The sequence below is a fragment of the Berghia stephanieae genome, chromosome 9 (assembly GCF_034508935.2).
Source record: "Berghia stephanieae isolate SIO BIC M18660-M18661 chromosome 9, UCSD_Bste_1.3, whole genome shotgun sequence".
Lineage (NCBI taxonomy): Eukaryota > Metazoa > Mollusca > Gastropoda > Nudibranchia > Aeolidiidae > Berghia > Berghia stephanieae.
The window spans coordinates 24,491,424-24,514,859 of record NC_088368.1 but is presented as its reverse complement, the minus strand read 5'-3'; positions in this window follow the sequence as shown (position 1 = coordinate 24,514,859).

Genomic DNA, 23,436 nt, shown 5'->3' with positions numbered 1-23,436 from the left:
ATTTCTGAATTTACTCTTATTTCATACTCCCGATGCGACGTGCACTTATTTGCAAGTCGGATAACCAAATTCATTATTACGGGTGCATTGTTGTAATGGAAATCTAAATTAAAAAAAGTGACGCAAAATATTGTCCATTACAACAATGTCAAACCAGGCCCATAAGTGCGTTCGGATATCAGACCTCCATACTGTGTCATGTATACCTCGTCCCGATGCAATGCCTTTTTGAAACGATGAGTCACATTTATTGTGACCCATCGTCTCAAAACGGTTTTATGTTGGAATTAACCCGAACCTAATAAGTCAAATTAATTTTGAGGTCAGAATAATCAAAAATATGAAAAATTGCTTGTATGAATCTAAAATGCTGAATTTATCCTCATCAAAATTACATTAAAAAAAAAATAAATTAAAAATTGAGTTTTTTTATAGCGCAATATCCACTAAATGTGCTCAAAGCGCTTTACAAGGGGTCCCTGGCCAACAGCAATGCTTAACATGTAAGAAGGGACATGACGCCTGTTAGGCGATATTACAATATTTTCGGACAGAGACAACGCTGTTAGCGGCCAGGTACTCATTTTACAGTTTTGATTACGGTGAGAAAATGTGAGTAAAGAGCCTTTTCCAAGAACTCGACTATGCGAGGCTCGAACCCAGGACCTTCCGATCCGAAAGCGAGTGTCATATCACAAAACCACATAGCCGCACATACAAACTGAACCCAAGCCTGACACTTTTTAGCTATAAGTTCAAATGTTAGCATCTTAATCATTCCGACATAATACCATTTTTGAGAAATTGGTTCACATTTGTGACTCTTCGTGTGAGAATGGTACTATGGCATAGTGATGTTGGTGCTGACATTGAATTTGTCGTCTAAACTATGTGACATGGGTTCAGATTTTACTCTCTTTGTGACCCATCATCTGAAAACGCTATTTTGTCGGGGTGATATACATGCTGAAAATCGGGCAGATAAGTCGTGACGTCAACCATACTATTCCGGCTCCAAACTCCATAGAAGTTTGCATGTAACCAGCATTTCGGATGATTAATGATTAATAGGTTACATATTGACTCATAAGATGTCATGACTATTTTAGTATGTTATGTTATGTTATAATTGTTTGATACAGCGCCGGTTTCCGCAAATGGTGCTCAGGGCGGCTTTACAGTAGTTTTTTTTGTTTTTTTTTGGTATCACATACGTTCATTCATTCGCCTACCGACACTAGTCACACACATATCTTGATCAAATTTCACATAGAATCAGGATAAGCAGAATGAAAATCATTGGTTTTTAGATGCCGTTTGAAGACTGGCTGGCTTTCACATTGTCGGATTTCAGGTGGTAAAGAATTCCATATGACTGGAGCCGAAAATGCCAAAACACGCTCAGCAAACTTCGTTATTTGGATGTTTTTCTCCATTCGTGAAGAACTGGAGGATCGCAGAGATCAAGATGGTTTATATTGTCTTACAAGGCATTCGAGGTATTCAGGTGATGTATGGTAAAGACAATTGTAAGCAAAACATGCGATTTTGTATGTTATTCTTTTTTTCTCTACTGGAAACCAATGCCCAAGGCTTTGTCCTTGTAACTATGCGATCAGCTTTGTTTTACATCAACTGTAGTCTGTTTAGCGATCTTTTAGGTAGGCCGTATAGCTGACAGTTACCATAATCCAAGCGGATGGTAACAAGGGCACGAGAAGAGAGTTCCAATAATTCAAGCGGCTTGTAACAAGGGCATGGATAAGTGCTTTACATGCTTCGTCTTCAATTAGATTTCCTATTCTGAATATCATTTGGAGGGCGATATGAACTTTGTTATGTATGCATGCGTGTCTAAGTGAGTGTCAGAGAAGAAACCGAGGTTTCCAACGGCATTGGATTTTTTGATTACTGATTCGTGGAAGGACAGTTGGTCAATGAATAATTCCTTTCCTGTCTTTTTTGGATATGATCAGCTCGGTTTCATTCTCGTTGAATTAAAACTTGTTGTTTGTCATCCATGTTTTAACATCATCTAGACATGCTTTGAGTCGCTCTTTTGTTTTTTGTTTTTTTTTCTCGATGTTTTTGGATGAGATGGGAGGGTATAACTGGGTATTATCAGCGTAGAGATAATTACTAAGACAGAAGTTTGTGGTGATGTTGCTTAAAGGCTTTGTGTACATTGTGAAAATATAACGGCCAAAAAAAAACAACCTTGTTGAACGCCAAATTGCAGTTTTGTTGGTGGTGAAAGGGAGTCGTTTATGAGACTACGCTGTGACCTATCTCGTAGATAGCATGAAAACCATGTTAGAGCTTTGTCTCTGATTCTAAAGAGCCTCTGCATTCGGTCTAGTAGTATTGTGTGATCCACTGTTTTGAACACGGCACCTATATCAGCAGCAGTAATAGTATTGTGTGATCCACCGTTTTGAACACGGCACTTATATCAGCAGCAGTAATAGTATTGTGTGATCCACCGTTTTGAACACGGCACTTATATCAGCAGCAGTAATAGTATTGCATTATCGTCGAATTTGAGACGCAAAAGATCAAGGATGGATAATCTTTATTGACGTCCAGTATTTAATTAGATTAGAAAATAATATGCCATCACTCTGAAAGCAGAACATTTATTGCACAAGGCTTTCACATTGTCGGATTTCGGGTGGTAAAGAATTCCATATGACTGGAGCCGAAAATGCCAAAACACGCTCAGCAAACTTCGTTACAGTTGTTTGTATCCAGTCCTCCAGAAGAGTGGTTTTACACTTCAAACAATAAGATTGGAACCAATTATTTGACATCACTCTTTTGTTTCCTATTGCCATAAGACAAATAGCCCTGTAGCGTAGTAGTTTATGCTATTAATACACAATCTTGAGCTTTTTATATAAAGCAATATCCACTAAACGTGATCAAAGCGCTTTACAAAGGGTCCTGATTAACAGCAACACGAAACATGTAGAAGGAGACACGACACCCGTTAGGCGATATGAATTACAAAAGCTGTGTATAAGTTTGAATGTTCAATTTATGATTGATATAATTTTATGAGAACTAATCACCAAAACGGGAGTCTAAAAACAGTAACAAAGAGCTGGATGACGTCAATTTCCCCCCCCCCCACCTGTAGAACGTTAAAGGTTTGTGTCAACAATCATCATCGGCCTGGCGGATGTTGTGAGTATTTTACTTAAACGCATAGCATCAGTTGGACATCAGGGGCAGATTGACCTCTTGCCAGATATTAATTTCCAAATGTCTTTTTTTTTTATTATTATTATTTTATTTTTTTTCACCGACGCACACGCTGAAGAACACGACATGACAGAATATGTCATGGGGTTGGATAGAAAATTGCGCCTCGAGATAATTATACATAACACAATAGTAATTTATAATTAGCTTACATTCTATCTCAATAAATGATTGGCTTAATCTGTTACTGCACACTTATTGGTGTGTTTTTTAATTACATAAATTGCATAATTAATTAATGTGAGTTGGTTAAAGGTTTTGGTGACATGACAAGCCCACTATTGTTTGCCTTTGTACTTTTTTTTTGTTTTGTTTTTGTTTTTGTTTCTTTGGTTCTATGCTTGTTTATCATGCTGCTTTTTACCACGTTTGTTTCTTTGGTTCTTATGTTTATTTATAATGCTGCTTTTGTACCACATTTGTTTCTTTGGTTCTATGTTTGTTTATCATGCTACTTTTGTACCACGTTTGTTTCTTTGGTTCTTATGTTTATTTATAATGGTGTTTTTGTACCACGTTTGTTTCTTTGGTTCTTATGTTTATTTATAATGGTGTTTTTGTACCACGTTTGTTTCTTTGGTTCTTATGTTTATTTATAATGGTGTTTTTGTACCACGTTTGTTTCTTTGGTTCTATGTTTGTTTATAATGGTGTTTTTGTACCACGCTTGTTTCTTTGGTTCTTATGTTTATTTATAATGGTGTTTTTGTACCACGCTTGTTTCTTTGGTTCTTAATGTTTATTTATAATGGTGTTTTTGTACCACGTTTGTTTCTTTGGTTCTTAATGTTTATTTATAATGGTGTTTTCGTACCATGATTTGTTTCTTTGGTTCTTATGTTTATTTATAATGGTGTTTTTGTACCACGTTTGTTTATTTGGTTCTTATGTTTATTTATAATGGTGTTTTTGTACCACGTTTGTTTCTTTGGTTCTTATGTTTATTTATAATGGTGTTTTTGTACCACGCTTGTTTATTTGGTTCTATGTTTATCTATAATGGTGTTTTTGTACCACGTTTGTTTCTTTGGCTCTATGTTTATTTATAATGGTGTTTTTGTACCACGTTTGTTTCTTTGGCTCTATGTTTATTTATAATGGTGTTTTTGTACCACGCTTGTTTCTTTGGTTCTATGTTTATTTATATATAATGGTGTTTTTGTACCATGTTCGTTTCTTTGGTTTTATTTTTATTTATAATGGTGTTTTTGTACCATGTTTGTTTCTTTGGTTCTATATTTGTCTATCTGGGTGGGGTCCCGACCTCCCATAGTGGGCAGGGAGGAATTTGCTGTGCCGTCTATCCTCCTGTATCTGTTTTCCGATTGCTTTCTGTCTCTGTCTTAGAATAAGAATACTAAGTTTTGTCCTGACCCTGGCCGGCGTTCTTGGGTGGGAGGGAAAAAGACAAATGTATAGTCATAGTTTTGAGAGATGATCTGTTTTTCCTTGTAAATCATCTCTCTGTTATGTGCTGTTAATTTTTTTAATTTTAAACATACGATTTGTAAACATTTGAGTGTATCCCTCTTAGTGGGATCTTGTGCTGGTGTCTGGGTGAGACTTTTAGGTAATCTCAAACTAAGGTCATTGATAGTATGCTCTTGGAATCTACATCTGTTCCCTATTTGAACCACTCCCCTTTGTCTTACTTTTTCCTTAAGTCCTTATAATTGTTTATCTAGAATGTTTTTACCATCCAATTTTATTCCTTTTTATATGACCTAAACGTGTTGCAAGCTTCGTAAACCCCTTAAAAAAAACAACAACAAAAAAACAACAACATATTATATGTTTATAATGCTGTTTTTTTTTGTACCACGTTTGTTTCTTTGGTCCCATGTTTGTTTATAATGGACCAAGTTTTTCTTTTCCTTTTTTTTTTTAATTGTTGTTTGTACTATGTATCTAATAATGTAAATAAAAAGCTGACCCTTTTCTGTCTTTATCATATCATTGACTGGTTCTGTTATAGGGATTTTTTTAACTTTTTGATTTTGTTGGTGTATTTCAAGTCAATTAATTAATCAAGTAAGTAATAATCAATTATTTATTTATATATTAATTTATGTCTATTTTTTATTTTTTAAAAGTTAGTTATTCATTTATTACCAATATTTTTATTTATTTATTTTTATTTGTTTACTTATTCCTTTTAAAAAATCTATTTTGATTTATTTACTCAGTTTGTAAGTTAATAATTCATTTCTTTTTTATTAACTCCTTTATCTATATAATCTATTTATTTATATCGTTAGATAGTAAGTGAGTAATTCATTTCTTCATTTATTCTATCATTTATTTATTTGTTTAATTATTATGTCTTGGGGTGGTATTACCTACGTTTTTCGATTGATTATGTTTCAAACCATTGATATATTATTTGTAAACCACTTCTCATATCAATACGGTGTCAAGTCGAATGAGAACGATCTTTATAACATTTCCATGAGCTCGAGGTCATTGGTCACATTGCAAAGTGTGTTCAAAGTGAGCCACATAGTGAAAAGTATTCACAGCTTTTGAAACATCTAACACCACGATTGGCCAATTTGTTCAGCTTGATACGTGATATGTTTACAAATTTCATAAACACAGCAACGTGTTTACATTAATTGAGAATTGTCCAATCGTTGCACATCAACAAATCATGTGATCATTGACTAGGTTGACCCTGGCGGAGTTCCTTGGCTGGCAGGGAAACAGTCTAATGTATAGTTATAATTTTGGGAGATGATATTTTTTCCTTGTAAATCATCTCTCTGTTATGCATGTATTATGTTTAGTTTACATATTGTATTATATGATTTGTAAACATTTGAGTGTATTCCTCTTAGTTGGGACCTGTGCTTGTGTCTGGATGAAACTTTTAGATGATCTCAAACTAAGTACTTTGACGGTGTGTTCTTGGAATCTACATCTGTTCCCTATTTGGACCAATTCCCCTTTGTCTCACCTTTTCTTTTGTGCTTTAATTGTAATTCTAGAACTTTTTACTATCCCATTTTCTTCCTTTTTACTGGCGCTGATATGACCTTGATGTGTTGCTAGCGCCGTAAAACCCTTAAAAACAAAACAAAACTAGGTTGAACGAAAACCTGAATATAAATTGCCCCCATTGGACTGGATTCCCAAAACTTGATTCAAGGTAATCTTGGTGACTGTTAAAGCACAGAAGGTCCCCGTACTATGGCCATATACGACTCCACAACAGTCTCCCGAAGTCAATAGCAGGTCTATGTGAACTTCGAACAAGGTGTGTGTGTGTGTGTGTGTGTGTGTGTGTGTGTGTGTGTGTATGTTTGTGTGTGACTGTTGTGGTGATTTCGTAGTCGAATGAATGAACTTGTGCGATACCAAAATAAATATTATTGTAAAGCACCCCTGAGCACTGTATGTGGATACTGGCGCTATATCAAATAATAAAAATAATGATAATAATAATAATAATAATAATAATAATAATAATAATAATAATAATAATAATAATAATAATAATAATAATAATAATAATGATAATAATAATAATAATAATAATAATAATAATAATAATAATAATAATATTACTCGAAGGAAAGATTAATGGGAAAAGAGGGAGAGGGAGACAAGCAAAGAGCTGGTTGGGAAACATAAAAGGAATGATTGGGAGGGAGTATGATGACAGACTCACCGGAGATATTGAGCTTTGAGCTTTTATATAGCGCAATATCCACTTACTGTGCTCAAAGCGCTTTACAAGGGGTCCGTGGCCAACAGCAACACGTAACATGTAGAACGAGACACGCACGACACCTGTTAGGCGATATAACATACACTATTTTTCGGCAGAGACAACGCTGATTACGGCCAGGTGCTCGTTTTACATCTGAGTATGGTGAGAGAATAATATGAGTAAAGAGTCCTTTCCAAGTCTCAACTATTCGCCGAACCTTCCGATTCGAAAGCGAGTGTCATACCAGTAGACCACATAGCCGCACAATGGAGGAATGTTTATATGTTTCCAAATACGTGATTCAATGCCCCCAATGCGGAATCGTCATAGCCGTATAATATAATGGCTACTTGCACATAATATTTATTGTAAGTCTGACAACCGAACGCAACAGGAAGCAGAAAAGTCGTGGCTTTCTCCTGGATCAAAACGTCTTGGACGTGTGTCCTCCGGAGGACCAACAATGAATATATTACACAGAGAACTCATACGATCATAACTGTTTTTGTAGCAGGATGTATATTATGCAGATTCTTAGGATTACGGGGTGGGAAAGAGCGAGTATGGATGATCTTGATTGACGACAGGCATTTATCTAGACTCTAAAAACAGGCGATCAGTGGCAACAATGTAAGTATTCCAAAGAGATTGGGACCAGTATTTTGACAGCATGCGATTTGTTTTTCCAATTATATGAGATGGTTTTAACAGTAATAAACAATATTTTGAGGTGGTATAGGAATGATATTTCCATGTCAACAATTTGTGATATCAGACTTTGATTTGCGGTGGGCCGCATAATTGAAATTGTCCCTGAACCACATTCTATCCAATACTAAACTTCTCAGTTGGTAAATCACTCGCTTTACAAACAAAGAGACCGGCACCAATCCAAAATGTAGTCCAGAGTTTCAAATTCCTCTTGTTACGCTCTGTCTATACCAGCTGTCATTGGGTAGCTGTGATTGTTAGATCTGACGGAAAGTAGTTTGTAACCTACCGCATTAAATCCGTGTCATATCCGGGAGAAATGGATACAGAAAAAAAAAAAAAAAAAAAAGGATTTAAACCAAAATGAGCAGAAATATGGACTCTTAAGTCTTTTCTCTTTTAAAATTGATATTTATATAGGGCAAAATCCACCGGACGTGTCCAACGCGCTTTACAATGGGTCCCTAAGTAACACACTTAACATGTAGGACAAGACATGACGCTGCTTACTGTCAGGTACAGTGAGAGAGTGTAATTTACTCTCTCCTAACCAGCCATTTTCATGATTTTCGCCAAAACTTCACATCCAACTAACACAAAATATATATTTTTTATCACTCAGACATAATAGTAGTAAAATTCGTGCCATACATTATTTCTTTAGCAAAACATACTCTACAGCATACTGCTCAATTTCTTTGAATTTTATGATATACAAAGAAATTTGAATAAGAAAAATGTTGGTTGTATCGTAACGAATATGACGATTTTCCTATAGTTGGTAAGGAAAGAGTTAAAGAGTATTTTCCAATGACTCGAGTATGCGCCATTCAGAGCGGGACTCAAACCCATGACCCTTTGATCCGAAGGCTAGTGTCACGCCACAAGAACACATAGCCTTTTAAGAAATGACATCGATCGTTTCAAATACAACGTATTAACAAAATTCAAGCTTTTTATTCTTATTTATTTATTTATTTATTTATTTATTTATTTGACAGCATGGCTCCGCATTATTAATTTTGCTTCGTACTCGAAAGGTAACGAGTTCAAATATCCACCCACGCTGTGTAACTTTGAGCAAGTCACCTCGCTCTAGCTCATTTTGCGCCCCTGCTCTGCGGCTTACGCCTGGGTTATTCCAGTCTAACATTGGAATAACCCCAAAAGACAAATCTCTCCTTGGGTAAGAATATAGGGAATCTTTCTTTTCAATCTTATAACTTCAATAATTGTGGTAGACTAGCGTCCTATCTAAATGGTAGCAAGCAATTGCTATTGTCCGTTTGACGCTATAGAAATCAAAATGTCCGAATACCTTACGACTCTAAAAGGACTTTTCCATTCGAGATGAACACATTGGTCATCAACGGACCGTGTCGTCTTTTGTTATAACCCAACGCAATATGGCGTGCCCATCATATTATCGACCAGCAAAACCAAAGGATTTCGTCTTGTCCAGTAGATGGCAAGCATCATCTATTATTCAACACCACACGAGATTGACATTTCACCTTTGTCTTGGACTAAGCTCAACTCTCCTAAACCTGCTAGCCGCGACGACTTTTGCCAATTTTGGTTGAAATTTTAATGGATATATTTGCTCCACCCCGCAAAGATACCTGATTACTCGGGGGTTCTTCGATGAATAATTCATCAGCGAACATCCTTTAACATCCGTCCAATCAATGCTCGTTACCTCATGTTGTGCGTTACGTCACCGGCAACCAAGATTACTTACGTCATCCAATGTTCTCGTCCAATCAAAACAGCTTTGAACTGCACGCAATGGTAGGATTCCTTCCCTTGCTTTCGTCACGCATGAGTGGAGAGATTGTCTCCTAAAAAAGTTATGAGTGGACGGCGGGGAGGGTCAAGATTACGGACATTATAATATCTGACTTATCATCTCAAAACTGTATTATATTGGAGTGAACCGTAGGCAATAAAACAAACAAACAAAACAAAACAAAACAAAAACAACCCCCCCCCCCCAAAAAAAAAAAAAACCCCAAAAAACCCAAACAAATTAACACATAAACATACAAATACACATAAACACACACAGACACACGACACAAAACAAAAACAAATCAAATAAACAAATAAACAAAACAAAACAAAACAAAAACACAACCCCCCCCCCCCCAAAAAAAAAAACAAACGAAAAAACAAAACAAAAACAAACAAACCCAAAACAACAAAGCAAACCAACAAACCAAAACAAAGTAAAACATAATACATTTAAAATCTAAAAGGTGACCCGACGTCTCAAAGCGATAAATAAGTCGGGACGACGAGACAAACGCGGTGCCGGGAATTCAATGTATAGACACAAATAAAATACTTAAGAGTAAATTTCTATTCTATAATATCATTTGATCATTAAATCTTTTACATTCCTTGTGGAGCATAGGGGTTCAACGATACATCTCCACCGTATTCTGTTCTTTGTCTTCTTCTTCATCTCTCCCCAGGACTTTCTGGCCAACTTCACCTTTTCCTCACAACACCTCCCTCCATGTTATTTTTTTTTATTTTGTCTCCCAATCTTCCTTTTTCCCCTGAGGGTTCCAGTCCATATCTTGTCTCGTAATGTCTGTTCTTGGCTTTCTGAAATTGTGACGAATCCATTTCCATTTTAGTGTGTATTTTTCTCTTTCGATATGACAATTTTATTTGTCATGCGCCCAGAGCCTCCAACCAGGGGATAGGTTGCGCAATATAAATGTGCATTATTATTAATATTATTATTATTTCCATGTTCTTGTTGAGATTGCTAATTTCCTCTTGTCCACCTTTTAACCAAACGTCTTTATTACTGATTTTCTCAACCATCTGATACCGAGTATGTTTCGAAGACATCTGTTTGTGATGTGAAGGTTTAAAGTTGTTTTTTTTTTACAAAGAGTATTGGTCACTCTCCATGTTTCTGAGCCATACAAAAGTTCTGCTTTTACGTTAGTATTTATTGTATATACTGAATTTGTTTTTCAGTGATAATTTGTTGATTTCCATATATGTCTGAGGGTGATAAATGCATGTCGTGCTTTTCATTTTCTAGCTTCTGTCTTGTGCGGCTATGTGGACTTGTGGTATTCGCTTTTGGATCGGAAGGTCATGGGTTCGAGCCTCGCTCGGCGCATAGCTGAGTCCTTGGAAAAGGCTCTTTACTCATTTTCTCTCACCGTACTCAGGTGTAAAATAAATACATGGCCGTTGACAGCGTTGTCTCTGTCAGAAAAAAAATTGTAATATCGCCTAACAGGCGTCATGTCTCGTTCTACATGTTAAATGTTGCTGTTGGTTAGGGACCCCTTGTAAAGCGCTTTGAGCACAATGTTTCTTATAGATGCCGTTTACTCAATATTCAAATTTGAGTCGCCTATGTCAATACTATCAAGTTTTAAATTTTTCCTTTGTTTATTGGTGCCTATCAATCAACGTTCTGTTTTAGAATCATTTAATTTAATTTAATTTTCTAACATCCGCGTCTTAATTGCTAGACAACATTAACAATTTTCAATATTTAATTTTACTTTCTGTTCTTGTCCTGGATAAAAAGTGACATTTTGTTGCGTGTCATCGGCGTATAGACGGTAATTAATACCGAATGACTCGATTATGTACGTCAGTGGTGCAGTATAAAAGAAGAACAGGAGTGGTTTCAAAACAGAGCCCTGAGAGACACCACAGTGTAAAAGGGCTCTTTACTCACATTCTCTCATCGTACTCAGGTGTAAAATGAGTTCCTGGACGTTGACAGCTTTGTCTCTGTCGGGGGATAAATTCAATATCGCCTAACATGTCGCAACACGTTAACTGTTGCTGTTGTTTTTCGATCCCTAAAGCGATATTTATATGCTCGAGATTAATCATTTTATTCTATTTAACTTTTTATTTTGGTCATCATGTTCAGTTCGACATCACATCTGTTTAGGAGGTCAGGTCACTCTTGTGTTGTGTCAAATATTATTGAACGAAGTTCAGAAGTTTGAGGGCCGACCTTTTAGGCTGGTTTGCATCTACTCAACATAGCTATGATGCACATCACAAACAAGTATCATATTATTTTATCATCCTTTTTTACCCAATTATTGTCATGATAATGACGAACACGCGACAGGAGCAACGCTCAAGGTCGTAGTGCATTAATAACATATTATAACAAAGTTATAGAATTTAATACACAATACACAACATCACTTTGAACATGCACTCAGAGCACGATGGACATGCTCGCGGTGGGAGGTGTGTTGCTTTGTGCTTGTGATCGCGTGATTACCATTGATCTATGGAGGGTGAAAGAAAAGGAAGAGAATATTATTATAATCGCTGATCTCTAATGTCAACAATTTAATATGGTAAAAACACAACATTATCAAAGAGATAACTTATCATAATAATAATAATAATAATAATAATAATAATAATAATAATAATAATAATAATAATAATAATAATAATAATAATAATAATAATAATAATAACAATAATAATAATAATAATAATAATAATAATAATAATAATAATAATAATAATAATAATAATAATAATAATAATAATAATGATGATGATGATGAAAATAATGATAATAATGATAATAATAATAATAATAATAATAATAATAATAATAATAATAATAATAATAATAATAATAATAATAATAATAATAATAATAATAATAATAATAATAATAATAATACTAATAATAATAATAATAATAAGAAAGTGACTCTCTCTAGTCAACTCTGAGAAAAAAAACCCAAAACAAGACAAACAAAATAAAAAACAAACATAAAAAAAAAAAAAAAAAAAAAAAAAAACAATATAACAACCCAACTCCAAACGCATAAAAAAAAATTTTGGCCAGAAAAATTGTCCTTCAAATATCGATTGATTATAACACACTCATTTTATTTTTTTTTAAAAACTCGCAAAACTAGGACTTTATGTAAGACTTTCAGGAAGTCCCAGGTTTGAGAGAGTTTTTTTTTTGACAAGACGAGGTCATTTCAATCGATTCAAATTTTGAAGGACTTGGTATCTGGCCAAAAAATTAAATTTTTAAATTTTTTTTTCATAGTATGGCAGGGCTGTGAGTAACGAATGTTTTTATACATAGCCAACCTGTTGTAAAAATAGATCGGATGTCATTCTTTTGACAATTGTTGTTTTGTGAGTATTATTTTGTGAGCGCGCCCGCGCGCGTGTCTTTGTATATGTGTGTGTGTGTGTATGTGTGTGTGTTTGTGTTATGTGAGTGAGTGTTTAAAATTTAATTGTAGGCCAATCGGCATATGGGCTGGAGATATCAGGTTTAAATCTCGCTGTGGGTGGCGCAATTTGAGTTCTTAAACAAACAAGGCCTTTTTGCACTCATTTCCTCGTCTTACACATGTGTAAAAAACGTTTTTCCACCAGTGGCGATGAAGCAGTACTAGTAGTTAACATGAAAACAAAAACAAACACCCAAACGACATAGTAGCGCATTACTGGTGTCACGTCGAATCGTCCAACATGTAAAGTGTTGATGTTTGCTTAGGACACAACGTAAAGGGCTTTGAGCAAGCCTAGTAATAAGTGCTCTCTAAATAAAGTTTCAAAAAAAAAAAAAAAAAAAAAAAAAAAAAAAAAAAAAAAGGATCACGTTTCACACCTTTTAACAAATATTTTTAAAAAATTTAATTTATTTGTTTGGCGGATTTATGGTCTTGTGTAATATGACGTTTGACTTATGGCCTGAAGATTTCGGGTTCAAACCTTCGAGAGTTGAGCTGTTCAATTAGAAAGAGAAAAAAAAAAACAGCGAATGCACTCAAATTGCTTTATAAAAGGTCCCGAACCAACAGTAACAACATGTAATGCATGACATGAATTCTGTTAGGTGATATAAAAATTTATCTTTTTCTTCATTTCTTTCTTTCTCTTTTTCTTACTCTTCTTTCTTCTTTTAAGCAGAGGCATCACTACTTTTACTTGTTTTTTGTCAACATTTTCTCACCATGTAATAAAAAAAAAGTAATCTTTCCGAGCCATTACGCCAATGGAACCGGAGTTTATCTCGGTTCCTATAGTGTGAAAAGGACAATAGCAATTAATGCTATTCTTGATTTCCTTAGGATAGGATGCTAGTCTATCGCTAAGTACGGCAGATCTAACAGACTCAGCAGCCCAATCCCACTTCTGGGTGGACCTGGGGGGGGGGGGTCTTGGGTTTGATTCCCGCTATGAGCGGCGCATAGTTGAGTCCTTGGAAAAGTGTCTTTACTCATATACTCTCACCGAACTCAGGTTTTATTAAAAACTGTAGCCTGCATAGCCGTTAACAGCGTTATCTCTGCGGGAAAATATAATATCGCCTAACAGGCGTCATGTCTTGTACTACATGTTAAATGCTGCTGTTGGCTGGGGATCCCTTGTAAAGCGCTGTCCATATTGCGCTATATAAATTCTCATGTTAAATGCTCAAGTTTAACTTCTTATACTGCCGTACTTTGAAATTGGCCTGAAAACTCGTCCTTCATATATCCATTGATTTAAATAACCCTCATCCTAAAAAAAAAAACCCCAAGAATCTCCCAAACATGGGACTTCGCGAAGTCTCAGGTTTGGGAGTTTTTTTTTGTTTTTTTTTTTTCCAAGATGATGGTCGTTTAAATCAATCGATATTTCAATACCGAGTTTTCTGTAAAATATTTTTTTTTCCAGGTTTGGAAGTTTTTTGTGTGTGTGCCAAGATGAGGGACATTTAAATCAATCGATATTCGAAGGACGAGTTTTCTGGCCATATTTTAAAATATGTTGTTTTTTTCCCCAGAGTACGACAGTATAGACTCTGTTTCGTATGAGCAACGTTTGGTATAACCCTGTGGTCACAATGCAAGTAAAAATTGGACCTAAACAAAGGGCCATTGGAGGCCCACCAACCGTGCCAGATATTCTTAACAAGTTAACTCCTCTACTCTAGAAACACACTTATTAAAAAAAAAATTTGGCCAGAAAAATCTTCCTTGTGTTGGTCCCAGGTTTGAGAGTTTAATTGTTTTTTTTTTTGTTTTTGTTTGTTTTGGTTTTTTTTTTTTTTTTTGTTTTTTTTCCTTTTTGGCCAAGACGTTCGATATTTGAAGGACAAGTAACGAACGTGAAGATTTTCCTATAGTTGGTAAAGAGAGGGAAAGGTCCTTCCAAGATTGTTTGCCACTGGCCAAAGTTTGAAGTTTTTGATTTTCGATTTAAAAAATGGCGCCTTTTTGGACATACTTTAAGAAGAAATTCGGAAATACCAAATAACAGACAAAGCTATGACAGCATAGTTCGAAAAGTGTGGCCACTCTTATAGAGGACGACCTATAAATACCCGACCTGTTCTTTTAAATCAAAACCTCGGAACTATAGAACACATATAATGACCCTAAAAACACCCGAAGAAATAAACAGTTAAAAAAATAGATAATGATATGCTCATTTTTTGAAGATAAAAACAATAACTAAAAACACAAAAACAAAACAAAACACACACACACACACACACACACACACACACACACAAAGAACAACAAAGAACAAACAAACACCAAGTACCTTTTTTACGCTTGGATAGGTAGAGAATGTGATATTGTATAAAGCCGCACTGTGACTTGTCTACGGTGTGTCTTTTTTACGAAACCCGCCGAAACCCGCCGAAACCCTGCGAAACCCGCCGAAACCCGCCGAAACCCGCCGAAACCCGATGAAACCCGACGAATCCCGACAAAGTTATGGGAAGTAGGTGGCTGTGGGGAGTGAACCTAGAACTCAGGGAAGTGTACACCATTGGGGAGTGAACCTGGGACTGGGTTTCGGCGGTTTCGTAAAAAAGAACCAGTGCTTTTTTACGAAACCCGCCGAAACCCGCCGAAACCCGGCGAAACCCGACAATATACAGCAAAGTTATGGGAAGTAGACAACTGTGGGGAGTGAACCCGAGACTCAGGGAAGTGTACACGAGTCGGGAGTGAACCTGAGACTAAGTTTATCGGCCGGTTTCGGCGGGTTTCGTAAAAAGAATTAGTGCTTTATTACGAAACCCGCCGAAACCCGCCGAAACCCGACAATATCCGGCAAAGTTATGGGAGTTTGGCAACAGTGGGGGGTGATCCTGGAGTCAGGGAATTGCACACCAGTGGGGAGTTAACCTGGACTGTGTAAAAAGGATATCAGTGGGAAATAAACCTGGGACTAAAGGGAGATGGATACCATTGAAAGTTGAAGCCGGATATGGGAATTGAGTACCAGAGGAGAATGAACCTGACACTAAAGGAGGTGGGCGCCAGTGGGAGTGAACCTGGGATTCAGGGAATTGCACACCAGTGGGGAGTTAACCTGGGACTGTGTAAAAAGGATATCAGTGGGAAATAAACCTGGGACTAAAGGGAGATGGATACCATTGAAAGTTGAAGCCGGATATGGGAGTTTAGTACCAGAGGAGAATGAACCCGACACTATAGGAGATGGGCGCCAGTGTGGAGTGAACCTGGGACTCAGGGAAGTGCACACCAATTGGGAGTTAACCTTGGACTGTGGGAGATGGATAACTGTGGGTATCCGAGCCGAACTATAGGAGTTGGGTGCCAGAGGAGAATGAACCTGACACTATAGAAGGTGTGCGCCAGTGGGGAGTGAACCTGGGATTCAGGGAATTGCACATCAGTGGGGATTTAACCTGGGAATATGTAAAAAGGATATCAGTGGGAAATAAACCTGGGACTAAAGGGAGATGGATACCATTAAAATTTGAAGCTTGGTATGAGAGTTTGGTACCAGAGGAGAATGAACCTGACACTAAAGGAGGTGGGCGCCAGTGGGAGTGAACCTGGGACTATGTAAACAGGATATCAGTGGGAAATAAACCTTGGACTAAAGGGACATGGATACCATTGAAAGTTGAAGCCGGATATAAGAGCTTGGTACCAGAGGAGAATGAACCTGACAAAAAAGGGGGTGGCGCCATTGGGGAGTGAACCTGGGACTATGTAAACAGGAGATCAGTGGGAAATAAACCTTGGACTAAAGGGACATGGATACCATTGAAAGTTGAAACCGGATATGAAAGTTTGGTGCCAGAGGAGAATGAACCTGACACTATAGGGGGTGGGCGCCAGTGGGGAGTGAACCTGGGACTATGTAAACAGGATATCAGTGGGAAAAAAACCTTGGACTAAAGGGACATGGATACCATTGAAAGTTGAAACCGGATATGAAAGTTTGGTACCAGAGGAGAATGAACCTGACACTATAGGGGGTGGGCGCCAGTGGGGAGTGAACCTGGGACTATGTAAAAAGGATATCAGTAGGAAATAAATCTGGGACTAAAGGGAGGTGGATACCATTGGGAGTTAAAGCCGGATTTGGGAGTTGGGTACCAGAGGAGAAGAAACCTGACACTATAGGAGGTGGGCGCCAGTGGGAGTGAACCTGGGACTATGTAAAAAGGATATCAGTGAGAAATAAACCTGGGACTAAAGGGAGATGAATACCATTGAATGTTGAAGCCGGATATGAGAGTTTGGTACCAGAGGAGAATGAACCTGACACTATAGGAGGTGGGCGCCAGTGGGGAGTGAACCTGGGACTATGTAAACAGGATATCAGTGGGAAATAAACCTCGGACTAAAGGGAGATGGATACCATTGAAAGTTGAAGCCGGATATGAAAGCTTGGTACCAGAGGAGAATGAACCTGACACAAAAGGGGGTGGGCGCCAGAGGGGAGTGAACCTGGGACTCAGGGAAGTGCACACCAATTTGGAGTTAACCTGGGACTGTGGGAGATGGATAACTGTGGGTATCCGAGCCGAACTATAGGAGTTGGGTACCAGAGGAGAATGAACCTGACACTATAAAAGGTGGACGCCAGTGGGGAGTGAACCTGGGAGTCAGGGAATTGCACCCCAGTGGGGAGTTAACCTGTGAATATCTAAAAAAGAATATCAGTGGGAAATAAATCCGGCTTCAACTCCCAATGGTATACATCTCCCTTTAGTCCCAGATATATTTCCTACTGATATCCTTTATACATATTCCCAGGTTCACTCCCCACTGGCGCCCACCCCCTTTTGTGTCAGGTTCATTCTCCTCTGGTACCAAGCTTTCATATCCGGCTTCAACTTTCAATGGTATCCATCTCCCTTTAGTCCGAGGTTTATTTCCCACTGATATCCTGTTTACATAGTCCCAGGTTCACTCCCCACTGGCGCCCACCTCCTATAGTGTCAGGTTCATTCTCCTCTGGTACCAAACTCTCATATCCGGCTTCAACATTCAATGGTATTCATCTCCCTTTAGTCCCAGGTTTATTTCTCACTGATATCCTTTTTACATAGTCCCAGGTTCACTCCCCACTGGCGCCCACCTCCTATAGTGTCAGGTTCATTCTCCTCTGGTACCAAACTCTCATATCCGGCTTCAACTTTCAATGGTATTCATCTCCCTTTAGTCCCAGGTTTATTTCTCACTCATATCCTTTTTACATAGTCCCAGGTTCACTCCCCACTGGCGTCCACCTCCTATAGTGTCAGGTTCATTCTCCTCTGGTACCAAACTCTCATATCCGGTTTCAACTTTCAATGGTATTCATCTCCCTTTAGTCCCAGGTTTATTTCCCACTGATATCCTTTTTACATAGTCCCAGGTTCACTCCCCACTGGCGCCCACCCCCTATAGTGTCAGGTTCATTCTCCTCTGGTACCAAACTTTCATATCCGGTTTCAACTTTCAATGGTATCCATGTCCCTTTAGTCCAAGGTTTATTTCCCACTGATATCCTGTTTACATAGTGCCAGGTTCACTCCCCACTGGCGCCCACCCCCTTTTTTGTCAGGTTCATCTCCTCTGGTACCAAGCTCTTATATCCGGCTTCAACTTTCATTGGTATCCATGTCCCTTTAGTCCAAGGTTTATTTCCCACTGATATCCTGTTTACATAGTCCCAGGTTCACTCCCCACTGGCGCCCACCCCCTTTTTTGTCAGGTTCATTCTCCTCTGGTACCAAGCTCTCATATCCGGCTTCAACTTTCAATGGTATTCATCTCCCTTTAGTCACAGGTTTATTTCCCACTGATATCCTGTTTACATAGTCCCAGGTTCACTCCCCACTGGTGCCCACCTCCTTTAGTGTCAGGTTCATTCTCCTCTGGTACCAAACTCTCATACCAAGCTTCAAATTTTAATGGTATCCATCTCCCTTTAGTCCCAGGTTTATTTCTCACTGATATCCTTTTTACATAGTCCCAGGTTCACTCCCCACTGGCGCCCACCTCCTATAGTGTCAGGTTCATTCTCCTCTGGTACCAAACTCTCATATCCGGCTTCAACTTTCAATGGTATTCATCTCCCTTTAGTCCCAGGTTTATTTCTCACTCATATCCTTTTTACATAGTCCCAGGTTCACTCCCCACTGGCGTCCACCTCCTATAGTGTCAGGTTCATTCTCCTCTGGTACCAAACTCTCATATCCGGCTTCAACTTTCAATGGTATTCATCTCCCTTTAGTCCCAGGTTTATTTCCCACTGATATCCTTTTTACATAGTCCCAGGTTCACTCCCCACTGGCGCCCACCTCCTATAGTGTCAGGTTTCTCTCTCCTCTGGTACCCAACTCCCAAATCCGGCTTTAACTCCCAATGGTATCCACCTCCCTTTAGTCCCAGATTTATTTCCTACTGATATCCTTTTTACATAGTCCCAGGTTCACTCCCCACTGGCGCCCACCCCCTTTTTTGTCAGGTTCATTCTCCTCTGGTACCAAGCTCTCATATCCGGCTTCAACTTTCAATGGTATTCATCTCCCTTTAGTCACAGGTTTATTTCCCACTGATATCCTGTTTACATAGTCCCAGGTTCACTCCCCACTGGTGCCCACCTCCTTTAGTGTCAGGTTCATTCTCCTCTGGTACCAAACTCTCATACCAAGCTTCAAATTTTAATGGTATCCATCTCCCTTTAGTCCCAGGTTTATTTCTCACTGATATCCTTTTTACATAGTCCCAGGTTCACTCCCCACTGGCGCCCACCTCCTATAGTGTCAGGTTCATTCTCCTCTGGTACCAAACTCTCATATCCGGCTTCAACTTTCAATGGTATTCATCTCCCTTTAGTCCCAGGTTTATTTCTCACTCATATCCATTTTACATAGTCCCAGGTTCACTCCCCACTGGCGTCCACCTCCTATAGTGTCAGGTTCATTCTCCTCTGGTACCACACTCTTATATCCGGCTTCCACTTTCAATGGTATTCATCTCCCTTTAGTCCCAGGTTTATTTCCCACTGATATCCTTTTTACATAGTCCCAGGTTCACTCCCCACTGGCGCCCACCTCCTATAGTGTCAGGTTTCTCTCTCCTCTGGTACCCAACTCCCAAATCCGGCTTTAACTCCCAATGGTATCCACCTCCCTTTAGTCCCAGATTTATTTCCTACTGATATCCTTTTTACATAGTCCCAGGTTCACTCCCCACTGGCGCCCACCCCCTATAGTGTCAGGTTCATTCTCCTCTGGTACCAAACTTTCATATCCGGTTTCAACTTTCAATGGTATCCATGTCCCTTTAGTCCAAGGTTTATTTCCCACTGATATCCTGTTTACATAGTCCCAGGTTCACTCCCCAATGGCGCCCACCACCTTTTTTGTCAGGTTCATTCTCCTCTGGTACCAAGCTCTTATATCCGGCTTCAACTTTCAATGGTATCCATGTCCCTTTAGTCCAAGGTTTATTTCCCACTGATATCCTGTTTACATAGTCCCAGGTTCACTCCCCACTGGCGCCCACCCCCTTTTTTGTCAGGTTCATTCTCCTCTGGTACCAAGCTCTCATATCCGGCTTCAACTTTCAATGGTATTCATCTCCCTTTAGTCACAGGTTTATTTCCCACTGATATCCTGTTTACATAGTCCCAGGTTCACTCCCCACTTGCGCCCACCTCCTTTAGTGTCAGGTTCATTCTCCTCTGGTACCAAACTCTCATACCAAGCTTCAAATTTTAATGGTATCCATCTCCCTTTAGTCCCAGGTTTATTTCCCACTGATATCCTTTTTACATATTCCCAGGTTAAATCCCCACTGGTGTGCAATTCCCTGAATCCCAGGTTCACTCCCCACTGGCGCCCACCTTCTATAGTGTCAGGTTCATTCTCCTCTGGCACCCAACTCCTATAGTTCGGCTCGGATACCCACAGTTATCCATCTCCCACAGTCCAAGGTTAACTCCCAATTGGTGTGCACTTCCCTGAGTCCCAGGTTCACTCCACACTGGCGCCCATCTCCTATAGTGTCGGGTTCATTCTCCTCTGGTACTAAACTCCCATATCCGGCTTCAACTTTCAATGGTATCCATCTCCCTTTAGTCCCAGGTTTATTTCCCACTGATATCCTTTTTACACAGTCCCAGGTTAACTCCCCACTGGTGTGCAATTCCCTGAATCCCAGGTTCACTCCCCACTGGCGCCCACCTTCTATAGTGTCAGGTTCATTCTCCTCTGGTACTCAATTCCCATATCCGGCTTCAACTTTCAATGGTATCCATCTCCCTTTAGTCCCAGGTTTATTTCCCACTGATATCCTTTTTACACAGTCCCAGGTTAACTCCCCACTGGTGTGCAATTCCCTGACTCCCAGGATCACCCCCCACTGTTGCCAAACTCCCATAACTTTGCCGGATATTGTCGGGTTTCGGCGGGTTTCGGCGGGTTTCGTAATAAAGCACTAATTCTTTTTTACGAAACCCGCCGAAACCGGCCGATAAACTTAGTCTCAGGTTCACTCCCGACTGGTGTACACTTCCCTGAGTCTCGGGTTCACTCCCCACAGTTGTCTACTTCCCATAACTTTGCTGTATATTGTCGGGTTTCGGCGGGTTTCGGCGGGTTTCGGCGGGTTTCGTAAAAAAGCACTGGTTCTTTTTTACGAAACCCGCCGAAACCCAGTCCCAGGTTCACTCCCCAATGGTGTACACTTCCCTGAGTTCTAGGTTCACTCCCCACAGCCACCTACTTCCCATAACTTTGTCGGGATTCGTCGGGTTTCATCGGGTTTCGGCGGGTTTCGGCGGGTTTCGCAGGGTTTCGGCGGGTTTCGGCGGGTTTCGTAAAAAAGACACACCCACTTGTCTACACGCTCAAATGAAATCACAGCTTGTGAGATTTTAACATCGAGTTTTCAACAATTTGACGCCATTTGTGACCTAGGTCTAGATACGTCTCAAAACGATAAACTACTATGTTTTGATGTACGAGTACAAGGTGATAAATTAATTTGATCGCCCCAAAAAAGAAACTCGTGAATAGCTTCTTTTCGTTATGGCGGAGAATAATAATAATAATAATAATAATAATAATAATAATAATAATAATAATAATAATAATAATAATAATAATAATAATAATAATAATAATAATAATAATGATAATAATAATAATAATAATAATAATAATAATAATAATAATAATAATAATGATGATGATGATGATGATAATAATAATAATAATAATAATAATAATAATAATAATAATAATAATAATAATAATAATGATAATAATAATAATAATAATAATAATAATAATAATAATAATAATAATGATAATGATAATAATAATAATAATAATAATAATAATAATAATAATAATAATAATAATAATAATAATAATAATAATGATAATGATAATGATAATAATAATAATAATAATAATAATAATAATAATAATAATAATGATGATGATGATAATAATAATAATAATAATAATAATAATAATAATAATAATGATGATGATGATGATGATAATAATAATAATAATAATAATAATAATAATAATAATAATAATAATATAATAACAATGATAATAATAATGATAATAAATAATAATAATAATAATAATAATAATAATAATAATAATAATAATATAATAATAATAATAATAATAATAATATAATAATAATAATAATAATAATAATAATAATAATAATAATAATAATAATAATAATAATAATAATAATAATGATAATGATAATGATGATGATGATGATAATAATAATAATAATAATAATAATAATAATAATAATAATAATAATAATAATAATAATAATAATAATAATAATAATAATAATAATAATAATAGTATGACACTCACTTTCGGATCGGAAGGTCCTGGGTTCCAGACTCGCTCGGCGCATAGTTGAGTCCTTGGAGAAGGCTCTTTACTCACATTCTCTCACCATACTCGGGTGTAAAATGAGTACCTGGCCATTAACGGCGTTGTCTTTGTCCGACAAAAATTGTAATATCGTCTAACAGCGTCATGTCTCATCCTGCATGTTAAATGTTGCTGTTGGCCAGGGAGCCATTTTAAAGCGCGTTGAGCACGTTTAATGGACATTGCGCTAAAAAAAAAGTTCAATTAAAAAAAAAAAAAGTCTAAGCTTCATCGCAGTTTACCTTCGTCATCCAAGAAATGGAGTCCCGATAGCTCCGTTAGTAGAGCACTCGCTTCACATGCAAAGGGATCGAGGTCGATCCCGTGTGCTGTCGAAATTTTCTGAGAAAATTTGGATCCACCCAACAGTGGTTTGATAGCTGGGTCTGTTAGATCCGGCGGAAATTACTTTGCGGAAGACTAGCGTCCTATCAAAAGGGTAGCAAGCAATTGCTATTGTCCGTTTCATGTTATAGACTCTAAAAAGCAGGAGGTAACCCACAATACTTATAGTCAGATTTTT